This window comes from Puma concolor, chromosome A1, assembly GCF_028749965.1.
Source record: "Puma concolor isolate L17-30 chromosome A1, mPumCon1.1.hap2, whole genome shotgun sequence".
Lineage (NCBI taxonomy): Eukaryota > Metazoa > Chordata > Mammalia > Carnivora > Felidae > Puma > Puma concolor.
Window position 1 is genome coordinate 137248335 of NC_141667.1, and position 20727 is coordinate 137269061.

Consider the following 20727-nt stretch of genomic DNA (forward strand, 5'->3'; position numbering starts at 1 on the left):
AAGTACATGATTATAAATTAGCTTGGTGGACTAGTGTGGTCATTAGCTGGGTCGAGTGTTCCTATTTCATATAATTGTTTGCTGCACCTGAATTAATTTGAGTGTTTAAATCCTGCATATTAATTCTGTGCTGCAGGATGTAAAGCTTTGGACTAATCCCTTTAATACTCTTTAGTATAAACACCTTAATCAAGCAACAGCTTTATAATTAGTTCTACTTACAGGCTAGATATAATTTACTAGTTTTACAGCTCATAAGTTACTGCAACTTTTTAATCATAGTAATTATGCTTTAGAATATAAGCATAAACGGACTTTTCTAGTTTGTTCTGAGAAAGAAACCCAGGCAGTCAAAATCAGGAGATTAATAAAATCCAATATATGGATACACTGTATTTTTATGGCAGCTCAAGATCACTCATCCTTGGAATTTAATCACCAGATTAAGGTAGGCTATTGAGCTGAGAAGGTGATTTTTTTCTTTAAAAGGAAGTACAATTCTCTATATATTACATATTTCTTTTGTTGGGTGTGAAAAATGCTGACGTGATTTAATTTTATCGCAGCAGTGAGCGCTCTGACAATATCCCTCTCCTGTACTAAACCTAGTAAGTAAATAATGGTTTAGCTACTAAGGATGTGCTGATCCATTTTTCTTTTTATCTGTTTTTTCCCTGAGGATTTTAAAGTACAAATCATTTCTGGCATAAAGAACATTTGTATGGTCAGGCTACACAGTTTAGAGGGCAGTACTTTAAATTACATCTTAAGCAGGCATTTAAATTAATTTATTAAGACAGTTACTTATATAAATTCAAGGAAAATTAATTATTTAAAACTCTTCATTGAAATTTAGAAATATTATAAAAGATAGTACATTGTTACTAGAACTTCAAGGAATATACATTGTTGGTTAATCCATGTTAAATATATATGTAATCACTATTGGCCATTCTGGTACAAGTTGAATACATAGGTCCTTTTTTTGAGAAAACTTTGTGAAATAGGCTATATCTTTTGGCTTTCAAACATAAATTCTGAAGCATGAAATAATATATATGTATAGATGTATATATAAATATAACTTCATGATACAATGTAAGTATATGCAGGTACGTGTGTGTGTGTGTGTGTGTGTGTGTGTGTGTGTATGTATACATACACAGATACACACATGTAAATGTAAATATGTTGTTATAATATAGTGAAACATAGTTATTAAATATTTTGGTCACTTTAACAAAAAGTGTTGATTACCCTGTGGTTAATTTGGTCATAATGAATTGTATTGATTATAAAGTTGGTCAAAATAATTGATAATGTTGTAGGCCAGGTCAGAGGTTGCATATATAAACATGGTTACTCCAAGAGCGCTTATATGGATGAAATCAACTATGTCTTGCTCAGCATGGTAATATTGTTCTTACATAGTTTATAATTAATTGGTATTGTGAACTTGTGGCTTGCTAAATAATTATACTGTGTAACTCAGAAGTCTTTCTGTGGGATAGAAATATTTGAGGACATTTTCAGAAATGAGGATACATTTTTGAGGATAGGGAACAGACTGGAATGCCACTGTCTGGGGTAAACAGCCTGGCCAGAGACAAGCTGATGCTAACTGGAATCCTACCAACTGTAGAAGAAAGATGTGATAGGCAAGAATGGAGACATATCAAGTTCATCAAAGGAACTTGAGAGGAACAATTCCTAGCTATGGGGCTTGGGTCTCCGAGGAATCTTGAAATCATCTGGGACAATCTTAAACCTGTAACAGGTCCAGAAAGCATTTAAACCAGCTTTCCAACCCTGGAGGTCTCAGATACATTTGTTATCCAGTGGGATAAGTAGTGAGGTAGAAAGTGGAAGACACCATGGCCCTGTGCCTTGCATTTTCGCCCCAGTGGCAGGCCATAATTGGGGGAGGATGAGAAATCCCATCTTTGAATGAAGACTGAAAAGGTCTTATCCTGTGGAACATAAAGTGAAATATAGGCCCTACTTCTCAAAGTGAGGTCTTCAGACTCCTGGGAGTGCCTGAGAGACCCTCCCAGGGGATCTTAAATATCACAGCTTTTTAAAACAAAAATAGCAGGGCATCGTTCGTCTTTTTCCCTTTGTTGAGATTGGCACTCATGTTACAAAAGCCGTGGCCATGAGATTGCTCCCTCATGAGCCTGAATCAAGGCAGCAGTGCCAGACTTACTGGTAGTCATGGTATTTTCCACCATCATACACTGGCAGCTAATGCAAAAAAAAAAAAAAACAAACCAACCCCCCCCCCCAAAAACAACAACAACAACAAAAAAAAAACCCAACCCCCCCCAAAACAACAACAAAAAAAATCCCCCCCCAAAAAAAACCCAAAACGAGGAAAAAAGTCATCTTTCCCTTCACTGCTGTTGTGGCTGATACATTTCTTATAGCCAGATGTAACATTTTTTTCTCTTGTCTTTAAATACTTCCTTTCTCCCTTTCCCACTGCTCAGGCTGTCTCCCCATGCAAACATTTCATGCTGTAACTCCCTCCACTCTGGCCTCCCGCTTACCTCAAGTTGTCCCCTACGTCTTCTCGATAGATTTTTACCAAGTCTTGACCTCACTGTCTGGGATTACGTCTGCGATTCTGGGCCACTCTCTTGCCCCTTTCAAATTAACCTGAGCAGCGTCCCCTTGCTTCTGGATGCTGTTTTTTGATTTCAAAAATGACAGCTAAGTATTTTGATAAGACTAGAGGTTGCAAAATATTTTTACTGATTCTCTCTCTCTGGCTACACTCCCCATGCCCCTTTCTCTTATTATACGAAAGGCTCCCTGTTTCCTGAAAAAATTCTTAGGGCAAGAAGTGGCTAAATTACATTTCATGGATTTTGAGACATTATGGATAAAAGAATGGTCTCCAGGATAAAAGTGCTCCTGGGCCTAATATATTCTTTGCTTGACAGACAACATTGAGAGGTTCAAAATGATGAATCATCCAAAATTATATTATTAGTGAAAACTCTGGTGCTTAGCCCAGCAAAAAAGGAGAAACAATGAGGTTCTGTTAGCCGAGCACAGTGAGTTGAAGGCCATCTTGTGATGCATGGCGTATAGTAGGTGCTCGAGTAATGCTTTATTTAGTAAGGTCGGTAAGCAAATCCCAGACATGCCTGCCCATCTACACACAGTTGTCATGCCCACTGTTGGATGGGTGACATTTATCTCTTCTCACCAAGAGCTCAGATCTCAGGTTCCCAATTGGTATATTCATTCTTATTTTAATACAAAATCAAAAATCTGAAAATAATTTTGTTTTTAATTGACTGAAACAGAATAGCCAAACTAAAGGAATATAGCATGAATTTATTGTGGGTTTTGGTACAACCTAAGGTCAGTAGCAAGGTAAGGGAAGCTTCTTTACTGTACCCCTCTGGTTTTAATTCACAAACTTTTTCCTTTTAGACATTTTATAAATTTATATTTTCGAATGTTACATTTTTTCTGCTCTTGTCTCTCTCTTTTTGTTTCCAATTATGTATGAACTATGAATGGAAAATGAAGTAAAAGGGACAAACTCCTAAAATTCTACTTTTATCTCTTTTGATTTTCTTATTGGCAAAGCATTATCTAGTCAAGAAAGACATCCTCCAGCAGCCTTTTGGGTGGTGTTCTTTGCTATAGGAAATCTTTTATTTCATTCCAGCAAAGAAATGAACCAATTTGATATGATCCTTTTATCCCAGAGAAAGGGCACAACTTCTTTATTTTCAAGGTTGTGCATTTTTTTTTTCAACTGTAAAACATACTCCACTATTGAAGCCATAATTATATGCACTTGTCAATCAATCTTAACCTACTACACTATGGTTATGGCATTTTATCTAAAAAGAGAAGGATTAAAGGCTTTGCATGAAATGAAAGGTACACACAGTCAGGGAAGTATAATGCATGTCATTAGCTATCTGGGAAGAGAGAAATGGACAGAGACAGATTACCAATATTTGATTTCTCACAGGCACTAAAGAAGTATTTAAGGCTACCTACAAAATAATGTAAGGGAATTTGACACTTTGATTCCTATTTTGTTCTCTTGGCAATTATTTAAAAGAGCTCCTTCATCCAGCAGCTACATAAATCAAATTTGAAATGGATAACATTTTAAAGTGAGATTAGGAAAGGGGGAAAAATCCTGCTTTAACATAAGTGCCACAACTTCAGGAGAGGATTTTAAATGTTATTTTCTTCAAGCACATTTTATTTTGGGGGTATGGTTTTTCTGGAGGCTGGGATATCTAGAATTATTTTAAAATATATTAGCAGCCCTTCGGGTCTCTGAGAAGTACCGTGGCAGTTGGGAGAGAAAAGCAACTTATGAATAGATCACAGAAAGGAAGCCAAAACCAAAGATGTAAATTTATTTTCTCAGAAAGATTACCATGATGGCAAGTACTCACTATGTCCAATGTAAAAATATATTGGGAAGACACTAGTCACAAGAACTCAAGAAGCAAAATTATATCTGATGACTGCAAGATTGTTTCTGAAGTAAGCCTTGCTGATCTCTAGAACAGTGAAATTGCATTTAGAAAATGGAAAATAATTGCTAAAAATGTTCTTGGTAAAAAAAAAACTGGTGTAACTGCTGTGAAATGAATTTTGTTATTGACAGAAAGTATTCCACATGGAAAAATAATTCAAGGCCATATTTGAAGTTTCTGTTGTCAAAACTACCGATGCTTACTTGGTTTGGTGTGTGTGTGTTTTAATTTAAGTATAATTAATGTACAATGTTATATTAGTTTCGGGTGTACATTGCAGTGATTCAACAATTCTGTACATTACTCAGTGTTTTTTTTTTTTAATTTTTTTTTTCAACACTTATTTATTTTTGGGACAGAGAGAGACAGAGCATGAACGGGGGAGGGGCAGAGAGAGAGGGAGACACAGAATCGGAAACAGGCTCCAGGCTCTGAGCCGTCAGCCCAGAGCCCGACGCGGGGCTCGAACTCACGGACCGCGAGATCGTGACCTGGCTGAAGTCAGACGCTTAACCTACTGTGCTACCCAGGCGCCCCTACATTACTCAGTGTTAAGTGTGCTCTTAATCCCTTAAAAATTTTTTTTTAAATGTTTATTTTTGAGAGACAGAGTGTGAGCGGGGGAGGGCTAGAGAGGGGGAGAAACAGAATCCGAAGCAGGCTCCAGGCTCTGAGCTGTCAGCACAGAATCTGATGCGGGACTTGAACTCACAAACCGCAAGATCATGACCTGAGCTGAAGTCGGACGCTTAGCCCACTGAGCCACCCAGGTGCCCCTTAATCCCTGTTATCTATATTGCTAATCCCTTATTCCCTTAGTAAATACCTGTTCTCTGTATTTAAGAGTCTGTCTCATTCTTTCTTTCTTCATTTGTTTTGTTTCTAAAATTCTGTGTACGAGTGAAATCATATTCTATTTTTGTTTTTTTGTTTTTTTTTTTTTTTACCTATTTTGCTCTCCTAATACCATCTGCCTTCATCTTTGTTGTCACCAATGGCAAGATTTCATTCTTTTTTATGGCTGAGTGATATTCCATTGTATGTATATACCACATCTTCTTTATTCATTCATCTATTGATGGGAACTTGGGTTGCTTCCATAATTTGGCTATTGTAGATCATACTGCAATAAACCTAGGGATGCTTGTATCCTTTCAATTTAGTGTTGTTGTTTTCTTTGATTAAATACCCAGTTTTGCTGGATCATCTGGTCAATCTGTTTTTGATTTTGAGGAATTTCCACCTTACACCTGTCAGAATGGCTAAATCCACCTCCACCCCCCCCCCCCCCCAAGAAATAACATTGTTGGTGAGGATGTAGAGAAAAAGGAATCCTCTGTAAGTTTTTAATCAAAACTCAAACAACCCTGTCAAGCTTGTGCTGAGCTCAAAGAGGTCTGGCAAATCCAGAAAAAGAAAAATGAAGGAAATGTAAGGAAATCATGACCTGAGAAAGCAGCAAATGACTCTAAGAAGTAAGATGATTCCAGATGGCTTTGGGGATGACGTGCCATGGGCTGGCGATCTATCCCCTTCCTGACCCATTGGTTAGAAAAATAAACTGTGAAATGGTAAACCTTGAGGGTCTTTATGGTGAAGGTAGTAGTTTCAGTTAACCTTTGTGGATAAGACAGATAATTAGGTTGATTCTGATGGATATGAATCCCAGAATGTATGTAAAAGTTAGAACGTTGAAATGATGAGAAAACCTTATCAACAAAAATGATAATATCAGCGTGCTGGGTCTTATATGATTAAGAAGCTACAGGGAGAGTCTATGGATGGCAAATTTCCATTAAAGTGCACCCATTAAAAATTGTAGTTGGACTGATTACCTCAGTACCATCCTACCTTTTTCTTAGTCCATTTTTTTTTTTTTAATTTTCCCTGTGAACAAGGATATAGTTTGGGTACAGGTGAAGACTTTCCTTTTCTTTAAGTGGACCCAATATAATTTATCCTTCCTTTGGGCTTTCAGGGGAAGAAAAATAATTTTCCTTCTACTCTTCTGAGTTCTTGGCTAAGAATCCTTAATAAACAGATTAACAAGAGAAAAACAAATGGAAGGTTAGCAGCGTGTATACCTCATATACACAGGGAAGATACCCAGGGGACATGAGTAACTCACAGAGTTGGCTTTAGAAATTAGCATTAAATACCATGTTAGTAAGGGAAAGTGTAGGGGCCCTCAGAGCCTGTCAGAGTAGGGTAAATAATTTTTAGGAAAGGTGTGTGGGTCCTTGGGAGAATAAAATGGAGGCATGATCATTTGCAACAATGTTGGGGTGTGGTGTGGGTTTCTAGTCTCTTTTTTGTGAGAAGAGTCAAACTTCCCTGATTGAGGAACCTAGCAGGGAGGACCTGTATGATGGTTACCTTCCTTTTGAATGATTTATCTTCCAAACATAAGAGGATAAAGGAAGTTCAAAGAAAGTTGTCTCCCTGCATTTGCTGTTTTTCAAATGCCTACATCTCAAAATAATCAGTATGCCAAAGTGGTATATTTTGGGGTGGCATATTCTATCCTTCAACCTTTTGTAAAATTGTTAATGCCTGTACCCTTTAAATTCCATATATTTTTGCATGTGGGGCACCCATACCCCAAGTCACCTCTGTGAGCTCTAAATGAATCTGTGATTCTTTATGCTACAGTAAACTAGGATTGCTCTAATTCCAAACTCCACTGATGCTTCTTTTATATTCTGAGTTGAATTTCCTTGTTTTGGCCAATTTATAGTACTCTAAATCTTTAGAATGTGAAGCCACAGATACCATGTCAACAAGCATAGAGTTTTCACCCCGATGCGTTTGCTAAGATCTGGCCCAGAGATGCCTTGGTTTGTTTGGCTGGTGCGATACTGGCCCTTATCATTTTGCTTACTTTTTAAAAAAATCACTTGTCAACACTCAAAATCAAGAGATTTCATATAAAAACTGAGATTTATGGAGCATTAAAAAATACTAACACAAACAGCTTCCTATCCTTCTGTGCTTTCTTTTTCTACATAGTATTTATTATCATCTATACATTTTACATACTTGTTTCTTGTCTGTCCCTTCCCCTGGAATGGATGTATTTCGTCTGTCTGCAATTCAAGATGATTTTTTTTTTTTTTTTTTTGCTGTTGAGAAGGTGACTAAGATATTGCATGGCAGTATCATAGGTAATAGGTAAGACTTCTTCATTTACCCCCTGGTTCTTGAAATTCATTAGACTCAGGGCAAAGTCCTTCTTTCTATCCTTAGAAATAAGCCTGGTATTAATTTACTGGTTCATATTGAAAATGAGGTAGAAAGGGTCTTATTGCTGTTCATAGTTTCTAAAATGTCTTTGAACATATCCTTGTTCTTCGAATACATTGCATTTCTGTCTCCTACAGGATGTGGAATGCTGCATCAACTTTGCTTCCCTAATGGATGTGGTTTGTGTGCACTAGAGGAAGCATAGTGAGATTTTTATGTTTTAGATGCAGTATTCTGATTGCTGCTTCCTACTTCATAACCCCACATGCTTCATAAAATTTATGATAAAAAGAAAGCATTTTAAATCTTCTCGTAGATTTATTTTATTCAACAAATATTTACGGACTACTCCAGGGGATAGTATTCAGCAATATATTGCCAGTACACATAGATCAGAGTTTACTTTTCAAATTGTTTATGTTTTAGTAGTGTTACTATGACACAGTCTTAATATTATAAAATTAACATGCTATTTTGAAAATATTGTATGAAGAGATTGGTAATGGGATTAGGATCTGCATTAAGTGATTAATGTAGCTTTGCAACACTTCAAAAATTTCAGTAAAGGAAATAAGATTTAGAAAGTTATTTTTTCAACTTGTAAAAATTCCTGTGTCACCCCACATTTGTGCTTACTTTCAGAATATTGATGATCGCTTTACACCATGCTTACTTTACTATTTTATATAGGATTCAGAAATAAGAAATAATGGTGGAAAGGATGCTCTTATTAATTGGAACTAAAGAACTTGGTATTTTAGTTTGTCTTAGAAATAATTTTTTTAAAGTCTTTACAATTTTTTTTATGTTGATTTATTTTGAGAGAGAGAGAGACATCCTAAGCAAGGGAGGGGCAGAGAGAGGGGGAGAGAGAGAATCCACAGCAGACATGCTGTCAGTACAGAGCCTCACTTGAGGCTCAGTCTCACGAACTGTGAGATTATGTCTTGAGCTGAAATCAAGAGTTGGATGCTTAACCACCACCTGGGTGCCCCATCTTAGGTACTGTTATAAAAAACCCAACAAACAACCCAAAATCTTGAGTTAGGTGTTTGGCCAGTCATTCCCTGTGAGCCTGCATTTCCTAAATGAAAGTAAAAGGGATACTTTGTTATTATTTAAATTTAGGTAGAATTTACACACAATAAAATTATTATTTACAATTAAATTATTTGACAAGTTTTAACAAATATATGTATATATGTAACACTGAAGAAAAGAATTAAGGAAGACCTTGCCACTCAGTGGAAGTATATATTCATTGAATGGGATACTCAATATTGTTTGTTTGTTCTCCAGAAATTGATCTTCATCCAATGCAATCACAATAAGAATTTCAACAGAATTTTTTCCTAGACATTGGCAAGCTGTTAAAATATTTCATAAACATTTTATATACTCTGTGGAGAATATGCAGGAAAAAGCATTTGGTAGAATTCAGCATTCTTTTATGGTAAATAACAACAAAAACTGCAAACTGCAAATAGATGAAAGGCATTTCCAAAACCTGTAGTTAGCATTATATTCAATGAAGAAATGTTGAATGCTTTCCTCCATAGATGGGGAACCAGGCAATGATGTCCACTCTCACACTACTATTCAACATTGTACTATTGGTCCTAACTATCGAAATACAGTCAGTAATAAAATCCCTTAAGGTCAAGAAGGAAGGAGAAAAAGTTTTATTTGAGGGTGAATTCATGGTTAAGTGAAAAAATCTAACTACACTGGAGCACCTGGGTGGTTCTCAGTTAAGCATCCAGCTCTTGGTTTCAGCTCAGTTCATGATCCCATGGTTCATGAGTTTGAGCACAGAGCCTGCTTGGGAATTTTCTCTCTCTTTCTCTCCCCCTCTACCCCTCCTTTGCTTACACTCCCTCTATCGAAGTAAATAAATAAACTAAAAACAAAACAAAACAAAAAAACCCAAAAAGCAATTACATGAAGTAATATATGAAATTAGTAATATTAAAGGAGACAGTTTAATAGAACATGCATAAGAGCTTTTCATTGAAGACTACAGAAAATAAAAAGAATTGCATGGCAAGTTTCCCAAATTGGTCTATAGATTAAATGCAATCCCAATAAAAATTCATGTAGAGTTTTTTGGTAGAATTTCATAGTTCAAAAATGTACATGGGAATGTGCATGACCTAGAATAGTCAAATAACTTTTTAAAAGAACAAAATAGGAAGATTTGCACTGCCTGATTTAAAGATAACAATAAAGTTATAATAGTTAGGACAGTACAGTATTGGTAAAAGCATAAACGTGTCAGTAGAACAAAATAGACAATCCAGAAATGGAATGACACAGATAAAATCAGTTAATTTTTGACACAAATACCAAAGCAGTTCTATCGGAAGAAGATTCTTCACCACAAATAGTGCTGAAGCAGCTGTATATTTTTATTCTGACAAAATAAAAGTAAATAACATCAACATTTACCAAGAACAAACATGACCTTGAAATGGATCAATGTTTAAACATAACAAATGAAGGGAGCCTGAGTGGCTCAGGTGCTTAAGCATCTGACTCTTGGTTTTGGCTCGAATCATGATTTCAGTTTGCTGGGTTTGGACCCCCTGTTGGGCTCTGTGTGGCAGCACAGATCCTGCTTGGGATTCTCTCTCTCTCTCTCTCTCTCTCTCTCCCTCCCTCTCTCTTTCTCTCTCTCTGTCCCTCCCCCACCAGCTCTGTCTCTCTTAAATAAACTTAAAAAAAATTGGGGGTGCCTAGGTGGCTCAGTCAGTTAAGCATTGACTTCGGTTAGGTCATGATCTCATAGTTTGTGAGTTCAAGTCCTGCATTGGGCTCACTGCTGTAAGCTCAGAGCCTGCTTCAGATCTTCTGTCCCCCTCTCTCTCTGCCCCTCCCCTGCTTGTGCTTTCCCTCTCTCTCTCTCTCTCTCTCTCTCTCTCTCTCAAAATAAATAAAAACATTAATAAATAAATGTAACAAATGAAGAAAATATAGGAGAAAATCTTTGCTGCCTTGAAATAGGCAAATATTTCTTACATATAAACTAACAAGCATTTAGCTACAAAAAAAATTTGCCTTTATCATTAAACCTTTTCTTTGGGGGCGCCTGGGTGGCGCAGTCGGTTAAGCGTCCGACTTCAGCCAGGTCACGATCTCGCGGTCTGTGAGTTCGAGCCCCGCGTCAGGCTCTGGGCTGATGGCTTGGAGCCTGGAGCCTGTTTCCGATTCTGTGTCTCCCTCTCTCTCTGCCCCTCCCCCGTTCATGCTCTGTCTCTCTCTGTCCCAAAAATAAATAAAAAATGTTGAAAAAAAAAAAACCTTTTCTTTGAAGAAAACCGTTAAAAAATGAAAGGAAAGCTATGTAAAGGGAAAAATATTAGCTATACATATATTTTACAAAGAAATCATATCCAGAACATAAAAAGAACTTGTGTGACTCAGTAATAAAACCAAAAAAGAAAAAACAAAAATGGGCAAAAAAATTGAACAGACCCTTCACAAAAGCAAATATACAAATGCCAAATTTACTCAAAGTAGTTGCTTAAATCACTCAACAGAAAAAAATGAAAATCACAATTAGATATCACTCTATAGTCACTAGATTGATTATAATTTAATTTTTTCTTCCTTTTCTTCCTTCCTTCCTTTCCCCTTCCTTCCTTCCTTCCTTCCTTCCTTCCTTCCTTCCTTCCTTCCTTCCTTCCTTCTTTCTTTCTTTCTTTCTTTCTTTCTTTCTTTCTTTCTTTCTTTCTTTCTTTCTTTCTTTCTTTCTTTCTTTCTTTCACGAATGCAGTCCCCCACTACCACAGATTATGCAGTCAAGTATGCCTCATTTGAGAAAATTGCAGCAGTCAGCACATCTGGAGTGCAATGGATATGCCTCGCCCTGGGAAAACCACCTTAGTGATCATGGTGTCTCCCCTGCTAGATAAGTGTGGATTGATTAAAATTTTAAAACTGACCTTTTCAAGCAAGTGTTGATGAAGATATGGCACAATTGGGACTCTTAATTTTTTTTAAATGTTTATTTTTGAGAAAGAGAGAGAGAGAGACAGAGCATGAGCAGGGGAGGGGCAGAGAAAGAGGGAGACACAAAATCTGAAGTAGGCTCCAGGCTCCCAGCTATCATCACAGAGCCTGACATGGGGCTTGAACTCAAGAACCGTGAGATCATGACCTGAGCTGAGGTTGGATGCTCAACTGAATGAGCCACCCAGGAGCCCCTTGAACTCTTAAACACTAACATGGGGATAAACATCTACAATTACTCTATAAAATTATTTTGAAATTTCTTAGTAAGTTAAATGTGGATGTAGTTTGGGAGTTGGACATTCAGCTTCTAGGTATTTATTAAAGTCCTCACTTGGCACAAAAACAGACACATAGACCAATGGAATAGAATAGAAACCCCAGAACTAGACCCACAAACGTATGGCCAACTCATCTTTGACAAAGCAGGAAAGAACATCCAATGGAAAAAAGACAGTCTCTTTAACAAATGGTGCTGGGAGAACTGGACAGCAACATGCAGAAGGTTGAAACTAGACCACTTTCTCACACCATTCACAAAAATAAACTCAAAGTGGATAAAGGACCTGAATGTGAGACAGGAAACCATCAAAACCTTAGAGGAGAAAGCAGGAAAAGACCTCTCTGACCTCAGCCGTAGCAATCTCTTACTCGACACATCCCCAAAGGCAAGGGAATTAAAAGCAAAAGTGAATTACTGGGACCTTATGAAGATAAAAAGCTTCTGCACAGCAAAGGAAACAACCAACAAAACTAAAAGGCAACCAACGGAATGGGAAAAGATATTTGCAAATGACATATCAGACAAAGGGCTAGTATCCAAAATCTATAAAGAGCTCACCAAACTCCACACCCGAAAAGCAAATAACCCAGTGAAGAAATGGGCAGAAAACATGAATAGACACTTCTCTAAAGAAGACATCCGGATGGCCAACAGGCACATGAAAAGATGTTCAGCGTCGCTCCTTATCAGGGAAATACAAATCAAAACCACACTCAGATATCACCTCACGCCAGTCAGAGTGGCCAAAATGAACAAATCAGGAGACTATAGATGCTGGAGAGGATGTGGAGAAACGGGAACCCTCTTGCACTGTTGGTGGGAATGCAAATTGGTGCAGCCACTCTGGAAAGCAGTGTGGAGGTTCCTCAGAAAATTAAAAATAGACCTACCCTATGACCCAGCAATAGCACTGCTAGGAATTTATCCAAGGGACACAGGAGTACTGATGCATAGGGGCACTTGTACCCCAATGTTCATAGCAGCACTCTCAACAATAGCCAAATTATGGAAAGAGCCTAAATGTCCATCAACTGATGAATGGATAAAGAAATTGTGGTTTATATACACAATGGAGTACTACGTGGCAATGAGAAAAAATGAAATATGGCCTTTTGTAGCAACGTGGATGGAACTGGAGAGTGTGATGCTAAGTGAAATAAGCCATACAGAGAAAGACAGATACCATATGGTTTCACTCTTATGTGGATCCTGAGAAACTTAAGAGAAACCCATGGGGGAGGGGAACAAAAAAAAAAAAAAAGAGGTTAGAGTGGGAGAGAGCCAAAGCATAAGAGACTGTTGAGAACTGAGAACAAACTAAGGGTTGATGGGGGGTGGGAGGGAGGAGAGGGTGGGTGATGGGTACTGAGGAGGGCACCTTTTGGGATGAGCACTGGGTGTTGTATGGAAACCAATTTGACAATAAATTTCATATATAAATAAAAAAAAAATAAAAAAATAAACAGGGTTAAATAATAAATGGCAAATGATCAGTATTAAAAAAATAAATAAATAAATAAAGTCCTCACAAATACTTGTACCCAGATGTTTATTTAAAAATTTTTTCTTATACAAATGTTTATAATACCTTTGTTTATAACTCCTTAAACTTGAAACACCACAAATATCCATTAACAAGTAATTGGTTAACCAAAACATGGCATATCCATGCACTGGCATACTATTCGGTAATGAAAACAAATGAATTACTGATAAACCTAATAACATAGATGAATCTCGAAATTAGCATGCTGAGTGACTCTAAGAAACACCAGTTTCTTTTGTTTGTTTTGTTTTTGGTCATTGTAGATTTCTTCGCATTTTACAGATTACACACACATATATACACACACACACACACACACACACACACATGCACACACACATATGTATATGTATGTATATAATATGTAATATATTGTTGCAGACTATGAGTCTGGACTTCTCTCTTGTCCAGCAAGAGAGTGGACACAAAATTGAAAACTAGAGAGGCTAATGTCCGAGAGGCTATGAGAGCTCTGAACAGGGGTTTTTGTCTCCATATTTATTGAGCTCACAAGATATTACCCACGTGGTGAATGTGAAGAAAACAACATCTTACACACGTGAATGTGGAGAAAACAACCAGACAGTATTCATTAACTTGTGTGTGTAAGAAGCAAAGGGTCTGGGGAGTAAGTGGAGTTTGTGAGTAAAGTACAATAGTATACTGGACTTAGATGGAAAGTAATTTCCTGCAGGTGGTATAACAAGTTAGTGGTGATCCCATTACAATATCTCACTAGCTGACCTCAGGTGCTTTTGCCCCGTGGTGGTGGTTTTCTGCCCTAAGCTTTTTTTTAACCCATTTATGTAAGTAGAACCTATTTCCCCACAATATATAATATATATAATAATATATGTTACATGTATATATAATAATATGTAGTATATGCATATGTAATAGTTGATATTATATACATATAATATGTATACACAAACACACAAATACATGTATATGTATATATGCCATATATATGTCATACGTATGTCCACCTAGGCATTTATCAATTTTGTTATATTTTTGAAATAACCAAATTTTGGCGTTATGGTTTTCTTTTACTTTTAGTATGTTTTCTATTTTACTGATTTGGGCATTTTTGATTAATCTTTTGTTTTTATTATATTGCTTATTTATTTTTTTCGTTTACTCTTGCTAGTTTCTTGTGAAGGTAGCTTTATTCTTTGTTAACATAAGCGTTTTAAGGGTATAAATTTCCTTCTTAGGACTGCTTTCACAACATTCCCAAAATTTTGAAAAATTATGTTTTATTAATATTCACTTAGAAATATGTATGGTTTTCTTTGCAATTTGTTCCTTTACCCATAGGTTTCTCAGTATTTGGGGATGTTTTAGCTGTCTTGTTGGTTTATAATTCAGTCTCATGATAGTTGGAGAGTCTCTTCTGTATGTTTGCATCCTTTGAAATGTGTGGCTCAGGGCATAGTCTCTCCTGGTGGATGTTACATGTGTTCTTGAAAAAAGTGTGAATTGTGTAAGTTTCATGTGCTATATAAATGTCACTTAGTTGAAGTTGATTGATAGTCTTACTCAAATCTTTGATATTACAGCTGAATTTTTTCCCACTTGTTCTAACTTGATCAAGATATCATGGATAGAAGGGTGTTAAAATCTCCTATAATGATTGTCGGTTTATCTCTTCCCCCCTTTGGTTCTGTAAGGTTTGCTTTATGTGTCTTGAAGTTCTTTTTTTAGGCAAATAGCATTTAGTTTGCTACTATCTTCTTGATGAATTGATGAGTTGTTATTATAAAGTAAACCTTTCTATTTGTGGTAATGTTTTGTCTTAAAGTATACTTTTGTGAGATTAATATAGCCACACGAGTTTACTTTTGCTTATTGCTTCCATGGTATGTTTTCCCCATAATTTACTTTAAATCTATACTTGTGCTTATATTCAAAGTGCATATTTAGGAAAAAAAGATTTAGTTGGATATTGATTTTTTTAATCAATTTTTCCTCTTAGTTGGAGTGTTTAATCCATTCATATAAGTAAATAAACTCACAATGTACCTAATTGGGCTTATCTGTAATGTTAATGTTTGTTTCCTATTTGTGCTTTTGTTCCTGCTCTTTTGTTTCTTTTTCCCTGCCATCAGTACACACACACACACACACACACACACACACACACACACGCACACACACATTTAAGTACATACACCTATACACACATTTTAGTATTTCATTCTTTCTTCTCTAATGGCTTTTTAAGTCCTAGTACCTTGTACAGTTGACCTTTGAAAATGTGAGGGATAGGGGTGATGATTCCCTCGATAGCTGAAAATCCACGTGTAATTTTGACTTCCCAAAACCTTAACTACTAATAGCCTGCTATTGACCAGACTCCTTACTGGTAACATAAACAGTGGATTAACACATATTTTGTGTTATATACATTATATACTGTATTCTTACAATAAAGTAGGCTAGAGAAAAGAAAATGTTATAACAAAATCATAAGGAAAGTGTATTTACTGTATTTAGTGTTTATTGCAAAAAATCTGTGTATAAGTGGACCTGTGTAGTTCAAATCATATTCTCTTTTGTGATGCTGGTGTATTACAATTTATCTTTGATTTTTCAACTTAGTTGAGTATTTTACCACTTCACATATAATGTAAGAATATTATAATAAAATATTTCCACTTACTATTACCCATTCTCTAATCCACTGCTGTCATATATTTTACTTATACATATGTCATGAACTCTATATTGTTACTTTTGTTTAGTGAGTTTTCTTTAAAAAATAAGAAGGAAAAGTAGTCTTTTAAATTTACCCATATATTTACTTCTCTTTGTTTTCTTCATTTATTTTTGTTCAAATGAATTCTCATTAGGTATTATTCCCTTCACCATGCATGACACATTTTATTGGCATCTCTTAGGAGTCTGCAGATGAATTCTTAGCCTTCTTTTATCTGAAAAAGGACTTTGCTTTCATTTTGTCAAGGATATTTTTACCAGATACAGAATTCTTGTTGACAGTGTTATTTTATATCCAGGAGTTAAAAGGTGTCATTTTATTGTTCACTGGATTCCATTATTATTGTGTTTTTCTTGAATATTGTTTCTCTTTTCCAGGGCTTTTATTTTATTGTTTTTCTTTTTTTAAGGTTTCCACAATTTGACTATGAGGAACTTAGTTTTGCATTTCTTTGTGTTTGTATTTTTGGGTTTTGATAAGCTCCTCCAAATATGTGGGCTGCTCTTCCGGTCATACCTAGAAATATCATGGCCAGTGATTGTTCAAATATGTTTTCTGTTTCATTCTCTCTTTACCTTTTGTGAGGCTTCACTTAAACATAGATCACTTGACACTATCCATAAGTCTTTGAGAACTATTTCTTTTCAATGCTTTTTTTTCACTGTGCTTCAATTTGTATAACTACTATTATTCTATCTTTATGTTCATTGATTCTTTTTCTTGTGTCCAATCTATTGATCATATCTAATGAGTTTTTTATTTCAAATACTATATTTTTCAGTTCAAGGATTTTCATTTTTTTTTTAATTTTTAATTTCCTATATTTTCATCTCTTCACTTCGCATAGTTCATTTTCTATGCTTTCTTTAGCAGATTTAATTTCAAAATATGGGTCACCTCTAGATCTATTTCTATTTCATATTTCTTCTTTTAATCATTGTAATATTTTCTGGTTTGTCTTATTATAGTTGATTAATAGACATTGTGGATAACACATTGTAGAGACCCATTTTTCCTTTGTCTTTCTTTGAAAAATGCTGCATTTTGTTTTGAAAGGCAATTAAATTATTGGTAGATCACTTGGGCACGGCGGGGCTTGGTTTCAGGCTGTTGGAATGGTTCATTTCAGTTTTGCCTTTACTATTGGGATAGATTTCTTAGTTGTGGAACATGATCTTCACTGATAAGTTGTAGTCTTAATAGAATTTCAGTGTATAACTGAAAGTATTTATCAAGCCTCTATCACCCTGACTGATTGAATTCCTAAGTCTGTGTCCCAGGTGGTGGGCAGCTTCTGAAATCACTAGTTAATTTCTTTAAACTGTCAGCTCTTGTTTTTCCTGGACCTCTTAGACTTTCTCTAAGTTCAAGAGTCATCTAAGAATTTTAGCAGAGTTCGTACTTAGATTTTAGGATCTCTCCTGTGCATCCCATCTTTATCGGATTTTCCCTTTAACTTTCTTCTGTTTTGGAAGCCTTGAACTCTAATACCTGACTAGTCATCCCAGTAAAACTAGTATGTTCTGATGAAGCTGTATCATCTACTTCAACAGACCTGGAGACTTCGCTGAAGGTGGGGAATACATAAATTTGGGTCTCATCTTAGTTCCCTTTTTTTTCAGATTTCCTAACACCTATAGTTACTACCTGGTCTCCAGTGTTTTTGAACAATAGTTTTGTAATATTTTGTATACCATATAAAATTGCTCTTGGTAGGAGAGTTTTCTAATACAAGCTACCTTGTCATTGCCTGAAACCAGAACAAATTTAATATTTTTGTTACGGACTTCTGAATGGAATTTTAAATCTCGGGATTGTGGTGAAAGTCTCCAACTTGAGGACAGTATATGCTAAATAATCTTCAGATGTTCACCAAACCTAATATGGATAGCATAACTCCTCAATCAATAAGTAAAATTTCAAGAGAACCACTCAGAGATTGGGAATGGCTACACACAGGAAAAATTGGTAAATAATTATTTGCTTGGATATTTCCTTAGGAGATAACAATTGCTGATGTATCTCTGGGCTGTTGATACATGAAAAGGAATAGGACTGAGAAAGCAGTGATTGAATTAAAATATAAAATCCAAATTTCTTCCTTGCTTATTCAAACTGTTTAATGTGCTAGGTACATGACACTGATTTTATCATGAGGATCTAAGATGATACATGTGAGAAATGAAACATGGACCTGGTCTCAGGAGTGAGCTTTGTCAAAACAGAGTTGTGGAGTGGGTACTGTAATCTGGTTATTCCTACTGTGAACCCATTCAATTCAACAATATATTTTAGGTGTGTGTAATATAGTCGAAGTACTTACTCTTTAACAATTGATTTTTTTTCCATTGCCAAATAATTTATATGGTAGGCATAATTTACAAGTATAAGGCAGAAGTTGAAATCTACCATTTCCAATTCATTGATATTAAGTAATCGTGTGTTATAAAGAGAAAACAAATGCAAATTGTTGGATTCTGAGGCAAAGGTTACATTGTTGGTATCTTTAATTTTTGTGCATTCAGTGTGAAAAGCATTTTTAATTTTGTTTCTGGTTTATCTTACTTAACTTTTAAAACCTTGAAAATTGACTGAAGAGTATACTTTTAACATCTTAATATCAAGTCTGTGCCTCTGTTGTTCGATACCTGTATTGTTGAAAATTTCAGGCTAGTGTCTGAATCGCTGAGGTTTATCATGATAAATTGTGTACAGACTCTTATTTTCTGGACCTCAGTGTCTTGTCCTATAAACCATGAGAAGTGGACTTGATCTCTGAGGTCCCTCTCTTTTTATGAATCTCTCACTCCCACCAGCTGAGTTTTTATAGACAAATGCTGGTTTCAAGCAACACTACTGTTCCGAAGAATTCTGGATAAACACTTGAAGGGTGAAGGGGCAATTTGGATGACTCATCCACACTTTTAGACTGGTTAGTTTGATACCAGTGACCACAACACATGAAAACACTGCTGTGAGGTGATGACAGGAGTTTTCTCTAAGCATTTTGTCACATAACTTTCGGATGAACTTATTTGAAAAAACTTTTCCATCTTTAAGGCCTTTTTGTCACACTTACAGACACAAACATACACACAGCTGTTGTGTTTACAAATCTAATTGTTTTGCTTATAGTATAGAGAAGTGATCTTCAACCAGGAGATTTTTTTTCCCTTAGGTGGCACCTGGCAATATCATGGACTTTTTTATTTGTCACAGTTGGGGAATGTGAGTTATCAGCATCTACTGGGTAGGTATCAGGGATACTGCTGAAAATTCTACAATGTGTAGAGCAGTCTCATAATAAAGAAATATCTGACCTAAAATAACCACAGTGTCAAGTTTGGGAAACCCAGCCTAGAGAGAAAAGTTTTAGATTGATGGTACCCAAGCCAAATCCATGTGAAGCAAATAATAAAATTCAACTCAACAATATATGTTAGGCATTTGTAATGTAGTTTAAGTACTTACTGTTTAATAATTTAATAATTATAACCATATTTTAAACCATTAATAACCATATTAATAAATCAATACTTAATTATTTTAACATTTAATTAATATTTAATAGTAATAAACAAATATTAATAAGTATATAAATATAATAAATATAATCAATATTTAAATAATTTAATATTTCAACAGTTAATCAATTCAATTAATATTTAATAATTGTAATTATATACAATTGTATATAATTATAATTGGTTATAATATAATTATAAATTATGGTTATAATATATGATTAAAATATAGTTATATTACAATTATAATTTAATAATATATGATTAAAATATGATTATATTATAATTATAATTTAATAATTGATTTTTATAGATTGTGTTGCCTTTCTCCATTTTTTTTGGTCACGTTTCTAGCTGCCTACTCTATAAGGAAAAATCTAGTACTTTGATCCCTTTCTTCCCTTTTGTCTTTCTATATTTACTATTTATTCATAAAGGGAGTCTTCATTTCTAATCATAAACTGAAGTTATGCTGTAACGGGGATCAGTATGAGCAAAAGAGCAATGCTACACTCTAAAAATGTCAGAATATAGGGCACACAGTTTTCTTGTCTTCATTTCAAGGAGATTGAGGAGCTATCTGTCCCTCACGATAGTAGATGGCAGCAGGTTAAATCAAGGCCTTGGTCACACGGTATTTAAAAATAGCAAGAATAGAAGGAGGCCAAAATGAAAAGATTTTGGGGATACTGATCTTAGGTAAATTTTGTTTAAACTGAAAGGTGAATCCACAGAGCCATCTGAATTCAAGCAAGTTAGTGAGTAATATAAGGACTTTTATATAGGAACTGACTGAACGTTTCTCTAGAATCTGTGGGGCATCACTTCTCTTTGCATGTAGAGCTTCACAGGATCAGAGATTTCATAGGAGTTTG

General features: G+C 35.4%; 1 long non-coding RNA gene and 1 other non-coding gene across 2 annotated transcripts in view; one reads left to right on the forward strand and one right to left on the reverse strand.

Moving 5' to 3' along the window:
- LOC112861609 (uncharacterized) overlaps window positions 1-20727 on the forward strand; it is a 445815-nt gene that overhangs the window by 137247 nt on the left and 287841 nt on the right. The gene's annotated exons all lie outside the window — the stretch shown is intronic.
- On the reverse strand, window positions 11523-11681 carry LOC112861907 (U1 spliceosomal RNA). Its single transcript, XR_015241449.1, has one exon. It is a non-coding gene; the product is annotated as a U1 spliceosomal RNA (small nuclear RNA).